Source organism: Triturus cristatus, chromosome 5_2 (assembly GCF_964204655.1).
Source record: "Triturus cristatus chromosome 5_2, aTriCri1.1, whole genome shotgun sequence".
Lineage (NCBI taxonomy): Eukaryota > Metazoa > Chordata > Amphibia > Caudata > Salamandridae > Triturus > Triturus cristatus.
Genome location: NC_140588.1, coordinates 743,832,815 through 743,849,673, shown reverse-complemented (window position 1 = coordinate 743,849,673; position 16,859 = coordinate 743,832,815). Strand labels below are relative to the sequence as shown.

The following is a 16,859-nucleotide window of genomic DNA, read 5'->3' as shown; positions in this document are numbered from 1 at the left end:
AAACATGCATGGAAACGGGCTAGAAGCTGCCACAAAGGGTACAGCTTGCACAAATTCCTGGACCCCACTTTACCTGCCCTGGTTAATTTAGCAATCTTATACAGGGTTCTAGAACACTGGGAGTCAGTCAAAATGAAGCGCTGGGAATATTTTTTATCTTTGGCACATATGATGCTTGACCAGGTCGCTTTGCATTTTAACCTTTTTGTTATGGTACAATCATGCTACATGGGTCTGACATTTTACTCAACAAAGTTTTTAGGTGGGTAACATGTAGTAGAAAAAGGTCATTTAACACATTTTTCTTAGTGTGACGACTTTTCTAGATTCACATGCTGTGTGCGCTTTGTTCAGACATTCAGTGCAATGCCCTTATTTCTCTACACCCCTCCCCCGGAGTGTTAGTGTTGCAACAAGTGTGCTTTGCAAGCATCATGCACTCAGTGTGTACTCCCCTGTTCAAAATATACAAGGTCTATACAATAAACAGTTCAACACTACAACATTTTTTTAGGCCCAAAATCTCTTTACATTGGTTCCTATTGGAAAAAAAGTGTTAGCGTTTTCGCAGGTAAGTACATGATTTACGAGGGTGAGGTTTTGGGGGTTAGGACCAAGGTTCCCTAAGGTCTAGATGGGCACTCAAGTTGCACCACCAGCGGCACTGGCGCAGCCGGATGCTGAGTGCAGGAGCAGGGGCATGATGTTAGCCAGTAGGGCTAAGAGGGGCCTTCGTTAGGACTGCTCACGAGCTGGGCACACGGGTGTGGGAGCTAAACTCCTGGGGTTAAGATAAGCACTGCAGGAGCCGCCAACAATCAGCACAGGAGTTGCACTTCCAACGACACAAGGGAAGCCGGACCCAGAGAGCCAAGGTGACATCGGAGACCCAATGGATACCAACGAAGATCTTGAATTTGGAAAAGAGGCTGCAGGCTCGGGGAGGGAGACTTCCTGAAGGCGAATACTGACTGGAAAGGTAAGCTGGTATCTTGGGGGATGTCTTTTGGCAATGGATTCTTCTTACCGCCTTCTGTCGCGGTGGGGGGAATACTTCAGAGTGAGGCTGCAGGTGTCGTTGCGAAGTTTGTGGGAGGTCGGGGATACCAGATCCTAGGCCAGGATTGCTGGGGAGACCTCCTTGGTGTGTTGGGCCACTGGCGCTCGGGCCGTGACAGCCGGTTGCTGAGTGGTGCAGGACCGCGGGACCGCCGGGGTTCGGGTTCTGGTCTTAGAGTCTGGTTTGAGCAAATCCGGCGAGACATAGTTCGTAAGGTGAGTGCAGGGCAAGTCCTCTGGGCTCTGGGGGATTGGTGGACATGCCGGTTTCTTCTCTGTAGGCAGGTCGGAGTCGGGACAGGCCGTTAGGGCTGGGGCCAAAGCAGTTGGTGTCCTCCTCTTCCTGGGTCAGCACAGCTGCTCGGTCCTTCTTTCTTCCTTGAATCTGAGGAGGCAAGGTTCATGGCCACCCCTTAATCCTAAATTATGGGGCGTTCGGGTCGGGACTAATGTGTCCCTTCCTTGGGGTGGGTACACCCCCCTATCATGCCTCCCTTGCGTGAGAGGGGCATGAGCCGGTTCCTAACTGGCTGAGTCCCCTCATCCTCAAGATGGAGGGGACTGAGGTGTGCGCTTCACCTTGCCTTCCCCACCAAAGGGGTGAGATATTTAAAAGTGGTCACACCTCTCTTCCTAGCTTGGAATTCCAGACGATTCTCCCACCGAAAGTGGGGGCCAGAACCGGTAGGAGCCAATTGCCGGGGGAAGAAAAAAAAAAAAGGGACAGCTTCCAAAGGCGGCAGGCTTTTAAAGCTTCCCCTTTCGGGGACCCAGCCCATCCTGGTGGAAGAGGCATGACACCTCTGCCCAGGATGGTATTTGTTTCTGGACCCAGAGAGCAGAGGCGCTCTACCCAGGGGTACAGAAACCTGTCTGGTGGTCGCAAATGGCAAGCAGCCATTCCGGAACCACACCAGGGCTGGTCGATTTTCAGGGGGCATCTCTAAGATGCATTTTACATTAAATCCCACACTCGCATCAGTGTGGGTTGAATGTGCTGAGAAGTTTGCTACCAAACTTCCCAGTTTTTAGGTCGAACCTGTAACAGCGCGCATGCGCTGTTTTGGTGAAGACTTTATGAAAGGGCTTTTGAAATCTCACCACACGCCCGGGCGTGTGGTTTTGTTTTCGTTGCAGGCTATTGGGCTTTGCGTGCGTCTTTCTAAAAAGACTGCACGCAATTGGGCAAAGGCGGGCGCATGTTCCGCCGTTGCTCCGCCCATGGCCTATTGGTTGCGGTTACCCGCACGGGCGCCATGTGTTTTGAATTATCGTGCACAGATGCGTGCGCGATAATTCATAACACATGTCTCGGTGTGGCGCGCGCGCCCCACTCGCATACTTCTTTATCACTGTATGTTCCACTCAAACAGTGACTGTGTCTTGTCTCACTGTCACCCCTCTTACCCTTTCCCCAGAGCACAGTATAAATATTTACACCTCATAATTCCCTGGACGCCTAGGTGGGATCGCCCCAACTCCAGTGTGGCTTGTGGCACCCGAAGCACCAGACCCGCAGCCGGCGTAATAGTTAAACACATAATCGGCAATCATGCACCTAACATTGCAGAGTGTGAGTTACGGGCTCACTTGGCAGAGCAAAACATGTCAATGGCTTGGGAGGAACGAGGACCTAGCTCGCGCGTGAACTTCATTGGCCCCACTCCATCACCACAGAAAACGAGGGGGCCACACACGACCCTTCCCGCGCGCCCCTTTATAGACGTTCTGCCCTAAATCCCGATGCGCGCAAGGGCAGTAGCGCAAATTTGGCTGTTGTGATGGGGTTATGTACGTTCCGCCCATGCAGCGCGTGTCGCCTCCCCGGGACTCTGGTGTCATCATGCTGCAGTGACAAAAGGAGGGGGGGGGGCGCCTTCACCACCTCTTTGGTGCTCTGCGCACGCTAGCAGCCGTGGACCCCCAAGCGTTGCCCCTGCAAGAGCAGCCAGCAGCAGCAGGCAGACCAGGTGCGCACTATCTTGAAGGAGGGGGTCGCACCGGGCCGCACCACCGTCGCCAGTGCTCACCTGTGCACCCCCCCCCCCCCCGGACCTGGTTTCCTTTGTTCTCTGCGCTCCACCCCACCCCCTCCAGACCTGGTTTCCTTTGTTCTCTGCGCTCGTGGCTGCCTTCAAACCCCAAGCGCTGCACCTGCGCTACCAGCCACAACGAGCAGAGGGCAGCGAGCAAGCAGACCAGGTACGCCCATGCCTCCGATCCTGTACTTTGGGTGGAGGGGGTCGCTATTGCCCGCTAAATGTGTCAAAGTTTAAACTGTACGTAGGTCTCTGCACTGCAACTAATCCCTTTGAAGTTGCTATAACATGGGATTTGGCGCTGTAAAAAAATGGGTACATGTGCACTTATTATACAAAGTTTTAAAATGAATCGCCTCAAACTGCATGGCATATTACGACATTGTGCGTTTCGAAGTGGCTCCCATCTTAAACCAGCGTTTATAACACGCATTCAAATAAAAACTAAAAAATAACTAACCCCTTCAGGAATACATATTTTATTCAACATTTTAGGAAACAAACAATGTTGTGCGCCAGGATACTTCACCACGTTTTGAAGGCACATTCCAACATACTGCACGGTCCTCTGTAAGCACTGGAAGGAAGTTTCCAAGCAATGACAGACATAGAAGAAACATATTGCCCGCGGCCACTGAGCCCCATTCCACGTGGATAGAGCTCAACACAGAAGCAGAGCTCTCGTGCAGGCAATGGCCGACTCTACAATCAGTGCTTTACTTTTCTAACAGGCGACTGCTTTTTCCTGGGCCGTTTTCTTTTGTCTCCAGGCTCCGCTCTTCGGTGTGTCCGGATTCCATTAGACTCGGAGGTCCCTGCTCCTACTCCGGCAGGTCTCATCCACTCCGGTTCAGGGACTTCCCTTACCATGGGCTCCCTTCCTTCGCTCCAGGCCCGGGGTTTCCCTCTCCTCGGCTCTCCCCGGCCCAGCTCCTCTCCGGGCTTTGCAGACCGCCGGATCTGCACACACCGGCTGCGCTGGTCTCCGCTTCCGGCTCCGAGCACCATGAGCCGCCTCCTGCAGCTACTGCTGCTCGGGGCAGGTAAGTCAGAGGGCAAGACCGGACGCTATGAGAAGGAAGAAGCAGGTGCTAGAAGGAGGCGGGGCAGACAGGCGCCTTAAGGGGAAGGAAAAGTCGCTAGAAGGTGGGGGACAGGCGCTGTTTTAGTGTAAGAGAGCAGGACACAAGCAAGCAGCCCCTCTCTCCCATCACACTATCATCCGTGGCCAAAGACGTTCTGTCTCCCTCTAGGGCCAGTGTCGATACATCTCCTTCAACCCCCCCCACACCCCCCCACCAACCCACTGGTGTCACCATGGGTGCCCATTTCACCCTTACTGTCACAACAGAAAGTTAACAGTCCAGCCTCAGCCATCATCCACAGGGAGCACCCTTACAGACAAACCACCCTCCTGCGACCACAACCTTAGCAGTCACCGCGGGACATCCCGCGCCTCCCACCCCCATCGGAGATTGCAACCCCAGGTAGCCATCACTACTGTCCACCACCATCCCACCCCAATTACTGGCAACCCAGGATGTGAGATTTTTCAGCTGTAGCCTTCTGTGTATATCTCAGGGGGAAATAGTTACTGCAGCCATCCATCTACTACGTCCCCCTTTACCAAGATCTGTGTGCCATTACTACAGCCTCACTACCCCTATTACGGTCACCTCAGGGTGTGAATATCTCACCCCAGCCTTAGCGACACGTCTCCCCCACACACACCTACGTCTTTACAGCCACTCTATGGACCGGCACTCCAGCCCTCCATCCACTGTGCCCCCCCTCAGTTGATTTGGGCAGTTCCCCGGTGCCCGTAGTGTGCATCAAGCACGTAGTATAGATAAACACGCGATTATGCAGAACCGAAGACATACCCAAATTGCATATCAAAAGTACAAACACCTACCCCACTAATCAGACCCCAGGTGCACACGGCATTATTAAGCCAGCAATCGCATTTGATAAATTGTGGGTATTTGTATAACATTCAGCCTGTTACAATTAAGTGATCCATACCTTTGAGTTCACATTCATGAAAACATTACGGTTGAGCTCATTGATTTGATATAAAAAGGCCTTGTACATGAGCAAAGTATAAATAAAGAGGCTCTTCTGTGTTTGATCTGCATGGCTATTTGTACAATTTCTTTCCAAATATCTCTGGCTAAACACTTATAAGGTCCCAAAGGCGAGACCTATTGGCTATGCCAATGCTCGTTAGTAAAGCCATTATGGAGCTGTGAAGTTCGAAATGACCAACCTCCAGACGATATACTCTTTATGGGTTTACTACACTTACAATGTTTAAGAATGGACTTAGACACTGTAGGGGTACAGGGCTCCTGCCTCTTTACCTTCACCTTAGGGCTAGTGCACCCTGCTAGAGGGGTGAGTTACCGAGGACTCAGGCATTGGATTGCAGGCACGGCACACAGAGATGTCGGCCATGTCGACTCTTCACTTTTCTCGGCACCAAAACACACACCGTGCAGGGGCTGTGGGTTAAGGTGCATGGCCTCTAAGGGTGGCACAATAGGTGCTGCTACCCTTCGAGGTCTTCCCTGGTCACAGTGCCTTTGGTACCCATGGTACCTTTTACAAGGGGCTTACCTGTGGCCAGGGATGTGCCAATTGTGGATATAAAGGCACAGTCTTGGTAAAGGACCGAGGTCCTGGGAACCTGATTGGCAGGGACCCACGGCACATCAAGTCAGGGTGCATCTGATGGCAGGCAAAAATAGGGGGGGGAATAACCATGCAAAAAGGAGCACTTTCCTACATAGCCTTTTTATTGTTCATGAATTGTATACCTGTAAAGTGCATGCCGATGCATGTAAAGTGCGCTTGTTGCAACTCTAGCACTCAAATACATGATGAACAAGTTACTTACCTTCGGTAACGATATATCTGTAAGAAACATAGGTTTGTTATAGATTGCTTACCTTAGAATTACCCCCAGGCATCAGACTGGATCCGGATAGTTTTTTTGTCAGCAGTACCTCTGCACGTCGGAAGGTTGCGGCGGTCAGCTCCGCGTCCGTCGTGGGCATAGTGGTCGCCGGGATGATGTTGCAGTGGCTACTTACATGCCGCTCTCACGTGCTGACGTCAGTTCTATACACTACTTTCAGCACCAGAAACGCAGAGCCATGCAAGACACTGACCACTGGTGCACAAAACTAGGGCCCTGAAAGGATGTCCTTAACTATAGAAATCAGTTCACGGAACGGGGAGGATAGGTGGGGCGGTAAGGAATCTATAACTAACCTATGTTTCTTACAGATCTCATTACCGAAGGTAAGTAACTTGTTCATCTGAAAGAAACAAACAGTTAGTTATAGATTCCTTACCTTAGAATAGATACCCTAGCAATATCAACCCCAAAGATGGGTCTGCAAACCAAGTTCACACCAGAAAGTCCTGGAGAACAGAATGGCCAAAGAAGCTGTCTCTCAGGACTGGGCTGTCGAGGCAGTAGTGTCTCGTAAACGTGTGCAGCGATGCCCACGTAGCTGCCTGACAGTTGTCATTTAGAGGGACGCCTCGTCCCAAAGCAGTAGTGGCTGCCCTCGCCCTGGTGGAATGGAAGTGCAGCCCCACTGGAGGCTCCTTTTTCTCTAGAGAATAGCAGGCTTAGATACACAAAATGACCCATCTGGAGATAGTCTGCTTATGTATGGCCCGACCTTTCTTGGCACCCACGTAACCAAAAAAGAGCGGGTCATCCACCCAGAACTGTTTGGTGCGATCCACATAAAATGAAAGCGCACGTTTTGGGTCCAGACGGTGGAGCCTTTCTTCCTCTTTCGAAGGATTGAGAGGCAGAAAGAAGGTGGGCAAAGAGATGGTTTGCCTAATGTCAAAGGAGGTGACAACCTTGGGAAGGAAGGATGGACGAGTCCTGAGGACAACCTTGTCCGGATGTACAGACAGAAAAGGAGGCTTGGATGAAAGAGCCTGGAGCTCACTCACTCTTCTGGCAGATGTTAGGGCCCCCAGGAATGTAGTCTTATGAGTTAAAAGTCTTAAAGGATAGTTGTGAAGCGGCTTACAGGGAGCGCACATTCTAGCATGCCACTTTTTGCCTGGGTTCAGTGTGTTTTTGACTAGTCTGATTAGGATCCTGCTAATCAAGACCCCAGTCACAGTGCTACCTTTCTAGATTTGAATTGGTAAGTACCTATTGTACCTCCACAATTGGCTACTGGTGTACCCCTATAAGACCCTAGTATATGGTACTAAGGTACTCCGGGCAGAGGTACATCAGGGTCTCCCATGGGCTGCAGAATGCATTGTGCCACCCATGAGAGACCACTCAAACTGTGACTATGGGCCTGCTATTGCAGCCTGTGTAAGCTGGTGCTAGCACCACTTACGACAGATATACGTTTCTTATATCTGAGATCACTACCCTTAATAACTATAAGCCACCCCTAAAGCAGGCCTCTCAATACTGAAGGCAGGGTGCTGGGTTATAAGTTTGTGGGTGCCCTTGCATGAGAGGGACACCCCTACATACCCTGGAGTCGAGCATCCAGGCTTTCTAAGTGCGATTAGCCATTTTGATACATATAGTGGCTATCCGTCACTAAGCGATGGGTAACTATGTAGTGGCTGTGCCGAACCTACTCCTGGTAACCTTCCAGGGTCTGCCAGCAAGCTAGTGCTGCTGCCGAACCCAGGCACAATTCAGCCCGCCTGCTGCTGAGCTCGAGCATGGGAAGGTAGAACAATTGGTTTCCTGTCACAGGGAGGTGTGATCACCTCCCAGACAGGACTTCGTTTTATTAGGCTGGGGTGGGGGAGCTTGCCAGCACAACCAGACTGCTTTAAAGGACACATTAGGTGCCCTCCTTGCATACTTCAGTTTGAGCTAGTTCAGGGAGCCCTTGGCTTCCGGTCAGGCGCAAAACTGGACAAAAGTCATGGGAGTATCCTCTCCTCTGTCAAGCCCCTCCTCTGGGAGGGACCCCCGAGTGTTCTAACCCCTTTCCTAGGGTATTTAAGGGCTTACCTGTGGGTCGGTGGGTCCTTCGATTCTTCGTGGGACAAGACTCAAGTCTGAAATCACGTCACTCTTCGACCATCTGGACACTTGGACTTCGCCTGGAACCAAAACTTCATCACGCACGACTCCTGCTGCTCTTGGGTTCACTGTTCTGCAAGTCTTCTTCGTCATCTGTCTCTGTGCTTCATTCAGGATCTTCAACAGACCTGTGAGCATTAAGGACACCCGAAGTAATCTCCCTTGGAGTGAAGGAGTCGCTCCCCGGCATCTGCAGGCACCACAACGAAGCTGATCGGTCTGCTGTTTCGATGTTCCCGTCTTCTAAAGGCTCAGCAGCACAGGTGGTGGTTCTGCAACTCCCGCAAGACCCGACCTGTCCTCTCTGCAATTTTGAGACCAGTATCCATAGTCGGAACCGCTGGGACCGAACCCTTGTGCACCGCAATGCCTTGCCGTTGCCAAGGCCTGTTGGCTCTGTACTCAAGAGATCTTTGGGCTACAAGAAGCTCCAGCCTCCAGCATCTCTTCCTGCCAAGAACATCTTCCTCCCCGCAACCTCTGCACCGTGAGCCTTCATGCTTGGTAAGCTGCTCGAAGTCCTCTTCCAACTCCTGTGCTTTTGGCCTGTGGGTCCTCTCAAAGGTTTTCTCTTGCTTCAGTGAGCTCTCCTGCTTTCTCGGGCCTGTTCCAACTCTCCTGCACTTGGCGAGGCCTTTGGACCTTGCTGTTCCCAACATTGCTCCTTCCTCGCTTTCCACATCTGTTGCACCTGCCAAGGCTTGTTGGTGCTCCCTCCCGACATCAACCCCCTGGTTCTCTATTTACGACGTGTGACAGCTTGCGCATGGCTCCTTGTCTTCCTCAGCATCGCCTGGTCCTCAGAGCTGCAGCGACAAGGTCACCGTCATCACTGCTGCAACTTCTGACATTGGTGGGCATTGCTCATCTGTGCTTCATGGTCACCTCCGAGTGGCATAGACTCTGTCCCCTCTACTTGCAGGTTCCTCTCTTCAAGAATCCACCGTTAGATTTCACATGACTCTTGCACAATCTTCGCCAGCGGCATCTTTACTGAAGTCCTTCACAGTGGTCTAAGGTGGTTTCCAACGTCAATTCACACCTATGCACCTGGCTTTCCTGGGGTAGGTATTCTGGTCCCTGGGGTATCCATGGGTGGGGTGACTCTCCAACCTTCTGTTTTCCACAGGGTTTCTTAAGGGTCCACTGGTAAGGGTCCTTCTTCAAAACTGCAAACGCGATTTTCCAGCAGACTTCTATAGTACACAGCTGTGTTTCCATTCTGCACACAGCTTCCTTGGGGTTCCTGGGTACTACCTTAGGTGTTCTTTGTGTCCACAGCTCTACTGAGTCTCCTGGAACAAGTCCTTACTTTGGTCGCAATTTGCATTCCACTTTTTTCAGTATATGGTTTTGTTGCCCCCTAGAGATCACCTATCTGCAATTGAAGTACTGTTGTGTATTTGTGTTGATATCTTCAAGTAGGAGATGTACCAATGTGTTAGTGAGTGTTGAGTGATAAATAGAACTCGTTTTATATATACACTGTGTGGTTCTTCTTCGTTTAATCTACACTACATGATTAAATCTGGTAAAACAAGGTGCTTGACACACCTTCAAGATATGCCTGGAGGCTGCTTTCCAAAGCTACCACTTAGAGAGCTTTCTATGGTTGTCTAAGACTACTAAATTCACCATAAGGGTTGCCTGGATTAATGCAATGTGTTTCGCTTAAATTAGTGTGCACCATATACTAAGCGAGCCTCCTACATCCAGTGATTGCTGCTTAATGAATTGTAATGAAAGAATAGTGTAGGCCAAACCTTAATAAATGTTGTACGCATCATACAATGTGTTGATCTAATGCTGATTAGAAGATCTGAACAGTATACTACAAATATTTTCCATATAGCCGCTACGCATACCCACTGAATGAAAATGGTTAATTACTTGCAGAGGAAGTGAGTCCTTCCCCAAGTAAAAAGTCTAAAACTTGCCAATGTTAACACACAAGTGCAAAAAATAAACCGGGGCTCAACCCCTGGTGTCTTTGAAACAGAGCTGGCAGGCTTAACTTAAAGTGTGTTGAGTATTTAGAAGCACCAAAACAATTAGAAAATTAAAACACAACACAATACAAACCAAATCTCTCAACTCTTTTCTAAAAAAAGAGCATTTGAATAGGAAAATGACACCAAAATAATTTAAATCCAATTACAGTAATCAGAGATATGGACTTGTAGGAAAAGAAATGGCAAGAAAAAAGCAAAGAAACAATCACAAGTCACTGTTCGCTGGTGACTAGGACCTAGGTGCGTTTTTAGACTGACCGCGATGGAGCAGAAGTCAGTTACCATAAGTGGGTTGGTCTGGTCAAAGATTTTATCTTCTGATGTGGTCTCTGAAATGGAAGTCGAAACCCTACAGCAGAGCAAGACTACATGCTGTATCTGGTGAAGTCCTTTCGAAGTTGGATAGCTTTTGGATGAGGTCCCAAAGTAGCTGTTGCTTTTTTTGGGGGGGTGGGGGAAGCTCTTAGTGGGAAAATTAAAATTTCATACCTGATAGAATCCTCTCACTGGTAGGGTATTTTTCCTGCCTTCTCCCGGTCAAGATTTCTTCAAGGAGTCCCAGAAAATTGAGTGTTTAGCGAAATGTGCAGTCCTTTCCTTAATCTCACCAAACTGGTTCTCAGACTAGCTCCCTCTTCAACTGGAATGCTGACAGCTGGCTTTAGCTGGCCAAGGGAACAAAAGCATCTCATCCTCAAGTCTGCTTTAAAAATTAACTATGACTGGGTGTAAGGAAGTGGGTTTTTGTTGCAGTAACCCCCCCACTTTTTGCCTGATAACTGATGCACTTTTCCTTGGTGTGCCCTGGGCTCCTGCCAATCAGGTGCCCAGGGCCTGTGTTCCTTCCCTAAAACTGTGTTGAAGCCTAAACCCAATTGGCATCTCTGGCCACATGTCAGCCCCTGATAAATGGTACACTAGGTACCCAGAGAAGGCCCCTAAGGGCTGCAGCACTTATTGTGCCACCCTTAGAGGCCCTGTACCCTGACACACACACACACTGCCCTTGCTGGCTGAGTGTCTGGGTGCAGAACAAAACAGTCGACATGGCACACATCCCTGTGTGCCATGCCCACAACACACACTGCCCTGGCATGCATAGGTCACCACTCTAGCTGGGTGCCCTATGCCAGTGGTGTGGGTACAGGTGCATGCGCCCTGTGCCCCTACAGTACCCAGGTCCATTCCTGGGCACTGTAAGTGCAGTGCTGCCATTTAAGAGTATATGGTGCTGGGAGCTCGTCAACACAAACTCCACAGCACCACGATGGCTACACTGAAGACTGAGAAGTTTGGAATCAAACTTCTCACCACATTAAACCCGCACTGATGCCAGTGTGGGATTTAATGTACAATGCACGACAGAGGGCATCTTAGAGATGCCCCCTGAACCTAACCTACAATCCACGTCTTGTCTGAGGGGCTGCCTAGGCTGCCACACAGCAGACATGTTGCTGGACCCCTGGGTAGAGAGCCAACCGCTCTCCTGGGCCTGCAACAATGCACATACTAGGCGAGGTGCTAGGTCACCTCCCCCAGGATGGGCATGGGAAGCTTCAAAGACATGCCACCTTTGTGAGCTTCTCCAGGCCACTTGCTGTACTCAGCAACTGGCCCCTACCGGTTCTGACCCCCACTCTGGCGGGAAGACTGGCTGGACACCCCAAGGAAGGAAAGGGGGTGTGCGACCCTCTGCCAACCCCACCCCTCAGGTGGGGGAGGCGAGGTGAAGCACATCTCCGGGCTCTCGCCATCTTGAAGATGGGAAGCTCTGCCCAATCAGGACTAGGCTACTGCCCTCCCCACACAGGAGAGTGGCAGGATAGGGGGTGTACCCACCCCAGCGAGGGGACCCATTGGTCCCTGCCCTTTACGTACCTGTAACGCCCCTAAAGTTAGTATTTAGGGGCACCTTGAACCTTCCCTCCTCAGATCCAGATTCCGAAACAAGAAAGAAGAACAAGAAACAAGAAGACCTGCCATGCAGCCGCTAACAAGAGGAAGACACCAACTGATTTGGCCCCAGCCCTACCCGCCTGTCGACCCTCGAACCTGCTCCTGCTAAACCCTGGCATCTTCAGTGGTCAGTAACTGACCCCCGGCATCAGCCAGGAACCACGAATCCTGCACACTCTGCACCCGCCAAGCCTGGCCTGTGTTGGAGTGAACAAAGACCATGAGGACGTCCCCCCAGCGACTGTGACCCCGAATCCAGCACCCAAGGGCCCACCTCGATGCTCCTGACGACGCCTGCAGCCTCAGAACCAGGGACCCCCCCAACCGCGACCAGCAGAGGGTAAGATTTCCCGACGCCAAAAGGCACCCCTGCACCCAGCGCCCTGCGGCCCCCTGTGCCCAACTCCTGAGTGCCTACCTATCCTCCAACTACCCAACTTACCTCTCTAAGTGGTGGTCGCACCTGAAGAATCTTCGTCCCCGAGCTTGCAGCCTTAGTTCGTTCTTGAGCTTCTCCATTGAAATCCATTGAGCGCCCGACGGCCCTTCACCCAGCCGCCCGAGTGCCCCTGGCAGTGCAACTTCTACTCTAATCGACTTCCCCATTTGCCCTGAGCAAGTGAACAGGAGCCCAGCTCCCACAGTCACGTGGCCTGCAAGCCAGCAGCCACCAACCAAAGGCCCCCTGCCTCCCATAGGATAACATTGGGCTAACTCACTCTGCACCCGGCTGCCCCTGTGCCGCTGAGGGTGTAACAACTGTACTTACCTGACCCTGGGAGACCCCTGAGTCTATGCCCAGAACCTTAACTCTGCCAGTCGAGTCCTTTCCCAAAAGCCGATAACTCACTTTTCTTCCATAGGGTAACATTGACTGGTTTCACTTGAAAGTGTCGAGTTTTGAAACTTTAAAAAATTCATCTAAAATAAGCCGAATTACGAAATGAATTTATTCACCTGTTATCAGGAGAGATCTCAGTGTTGGATATTGGTGCCCAGCACTGACCCTGATCAGTAATTACAACCGTACTTACCTTTAACTTGATTTTCCTCCATAGAATAACATTGCCCGGTTTTTGCCAGAAATTCTTCTGTGTCGATTTTGTAAACTTACAAATATTCGGTAAAAATCGCCTGTATAACAAAAACACATTCTTTCAACTGTTTACAGGTGATGCCCCAGTGCTGGATCCAGGATCCAACACTGAGATAGAAAATGTAACAATAACCCCACTTACCTGCTAAGTGAATTTACTCCCATAGGATAACATTGGTGATTCGAAGTTCCGAAGTGTCAACTTTTAAAATACAATAATATTCCTTAAAAATCACAACTGTAACCAAAACGTTTTTACTCAACTGTTTATAGGAGATGTCCCAGGACTGAATCTAGGATCCAGTCCTGTGGGGGAGAAGTAATCAATTGCATTTAACTAGAAATTCCCATTGAGCTCAATGTTATATTGTGTTTGAAATTGTGTTGCCTATTGCAACAACTGTAACTATTGCATTCAAAAGTCTATTGCCTTTTGAAAGTATTTATCTAAAGCATCTCATTCTGAGAAAGTATATTTTGATACCTCTTGTTGGTTCTAAAATAAAACAAGCAAATATTTATATACACAAACCATTGGCCTAGAGTTCAGGTCTTGAGTGTGTGAGACCATTTGCTGACTGAGTGTGTACAACAAATGCTTTACACTGTCCTCTGATACTGCCTTACTGCTCGACCAAGCTACCACTTCAGAGAGTAAGGTTATATCTAACTTTAGCCTCTGCCAAACCTCTGGGGAATGTGGACTCTGTACACCCTGTACATATTTGGGAACAGTATATACAGAGCCACTTTCTTACACTGGGAAGGCCTTATCCTTGACCCTTTCAAGTTAATGAAGCTACTGAGCCCTCTTCAGCTGCCTTCTAGAGCTGAGGGAGATGCATACCTCAAACCCAGGCTTTCCTGTCAAATGGCCTAAAGCATTGTTATTGCTCTGGGAGCAGGTTTTCACACCTCATTAAGGGGAAGCACTGACAGGGGCCTTCTGTTAGTAGGCGTAAACTAATTGGCCTTCTGGAGGTTCCAACAAAAGTCTAACTGTTTAAAAGTTACTTTCCCTAAATATCTATCAAACATCCAACCTCGCAAGCGAATAGGAGTTTTAATAAATATTAAAAAGTATAGTAGTAGTTGTATCATTCCCTTAGATTACCCCAAAACTCAGCTAGCAGAAACAGTACTTTAATCAGGAGTTTTGATTTTCTCACAGGAACAACAACATCCCTTTAGAGGGAAAGTAGCTTTTAAGGGCTAGTTACTGTAGGAAAATGCCGACACCAAGGCAATCTACTGTGTAGGTTACAAGGCTATTTCTTCATCATTGGTGTATTTCTCTGCACCATATAAGGTGGCCTTACATAAAAGTTAAAAATACTGATTGCGGATTAGCCAATTTTACCATGTTTTATGGGTCAGATCAAATACACTGGGGACTGAGCAGTAGTACACCAGGTGCAGAGTTAATAAAAAAAAACACAACTCCGTAATACAAACCAGTAAAAATGGGGCATAAAATGCATAACAATGGATTTTCTCACACATGCATAGTGTGCTTTTTGGTTTCTTTTAAGACTTTGATATATTTTTGTGGTACCTGCACATATATCTATATTCTAAAGACTTTATCTGTCAAATCGAACATTGAGTGAGTTTAGGTTGGGATGCTTCAGCCTGTATAGATGTTGACTTAAGGTTTGAACAGAGTAGCAGTTTTTTATAAGATGAATGGGAATTTCCAGAAGTAGGGAATAAAAGGGTGACTGTAAGGAAGGACAACGCCTTACCTGGTAGAGACAAGATCTAGCCGCATGTTCCTTACCTTTGAACATCCAGGCGTCAGGCTGGATCCAGAAGATTTTTGATAGCAGTACTCCTGCGCACCGATAGGTGGCATTGGTTGACGCCACGTGCTGTAGGCGTCGGGTTCATTGTCGTCATGATGTCTGCGTAGTCAATATAGGCGCCATCCTGGCGCGCTGGCGTCAGTACTTTTCACACCAGAAGCACAAAGCCAGGAAGCGGCTGACCATGGTGTGTCAAAAAATAACAAGGGCCCTTGAGGGGAAACAGCCCAGACACTGAAAGCACAAGTTACTACTTGTGTAACGATATATCTGTAAGAGACATTAGTTAGTGAAAGATTCCTTACCTTAGAATATCCCCAGGCGTCAGATTGGATACGGAAAGTTTCCGTCAGTAGTACCCCTGCGCGTCGGAAGGTGGCGTCGTGCGGCTCCGCGTCCGTCGCTGGCGTCGTAAGCGCCGAAATGAAGTCATGGTGACTACTTAGGCGCCACCCGTGCGTGCTGACGTCAGTTCTGTACACGACTTTCCGTGCCAGGAACGCAGAGCCATGCAAGAAACTGACCATTGGTGCCATGAAACTACGGCCCTGAAAAGGATGACCTTAACCCTAGAAATCAGTTCGCAGAACGAGGAAGATGGGTGGGGCAGTAAGGAATCTTTTACAGATATATTGTTACACAAGTACTAACTTGTGCATCTGAAAGAGACACATTAGTGATAGATTCCTTACCTTAGAATAATTACCCCAGCAATACCTGCCCCGGAGGTGGGTCTGTGAACCAAAATCAAACCAGAAAGTCCCGGAGAACCGAACGGTCAAAGAAGCCGTCTCTCCGGACTTGGCTGTCTAGGCAGTAGTGCTTGGTAAAAGTGTGCAATGAGGCCCACGTAGCTGCCTGACAGATGTCCTGCAAGGGAACGCCGCGTCCCAAAGCAGTAGTGGCTGCCGTTGCACTGGTAGAATGGGCACACAGCCCCACAGGACGCTCCTTCTTAGCCAACGAGTAACAGGCTTTGATGCAGAGAACGACCCACCGAGAGATGGTCTGTTTGTGCACCGCCTGACATTTTTTGGCGTCTACGTAGCCAACAAAAAGTTGGTCATCCGCCCGGAACTGTTGTGTGCGCTTCAGATAGAACGAGAGCGCCCGGTTTGGGTACAGACGATGGAGCCTCTCTTCTTCTTTTGAAGGATGCGGAGGCGGAAAGAAGGGGGGTAAAGTGATGGTCTGCCCGATGTGGAAAGGCGTGACAACCTTTGGCAAGAAAGAAGGACGAGTCCTTAAAACCGCTTTGACCGGATGAACAGAGAGAAAAGGAGGTCTAGAAGAAAGAGCCTAGAGCTCACTCACTCTTCTGGCAGAGGTGATAGCCACCAGGAAAGCGTCTTTAGAGTGAGAAGACATAAAGGACAGTTATGAAGTGGCTCAAAGGGAGCACACATCAGATAAGTCAAGACAAGATTTACGTCCCATTGAGGCATTATGAAGGGCACGGGGTGAAACGTGTGTGTAATGCCTTTCAGGAAGTGATTAACAATTGGGGACTTAAAAAGAGAAGGCTGATCTGGAAGCCGTAGAAAGGTGGAAATGGCTGAGAGAGAACCATTGATAGTGCCCAGAGCAGAGCCCTGCTGGGCCAAAGAGAGAAGGAACAGAAGGACCTCGGAAAGAGGGCAGCAAGGGGATCCACAGCCTTTGCTGTGCACCATGCCACAAACTTGTTCCACCTACAAGCGTATACCGTCTTATTGGAGGGACGCCTGGCTGCCAGAATAATGTCACAGACTTCGGAAGGAAGGTTGAAAGTTGTCAACTGTCGCCACTCAATCTCCA

General features: G+C 49.5%; 1 protein-coding gene across 1 annotated transcript in view; it reads right to left on the bottom strand.

The window, feature by feature from the left end:
- Positions 1 to 16,859, bottom strand: part of LOC146829211 (fibronectin type-III domain-containing protein 3a-like) — a 608,949-nt gene that overhangs the window by 61,506 nt on the left and 530,584 nt on the right. The window lies entirely within an intron of this gene.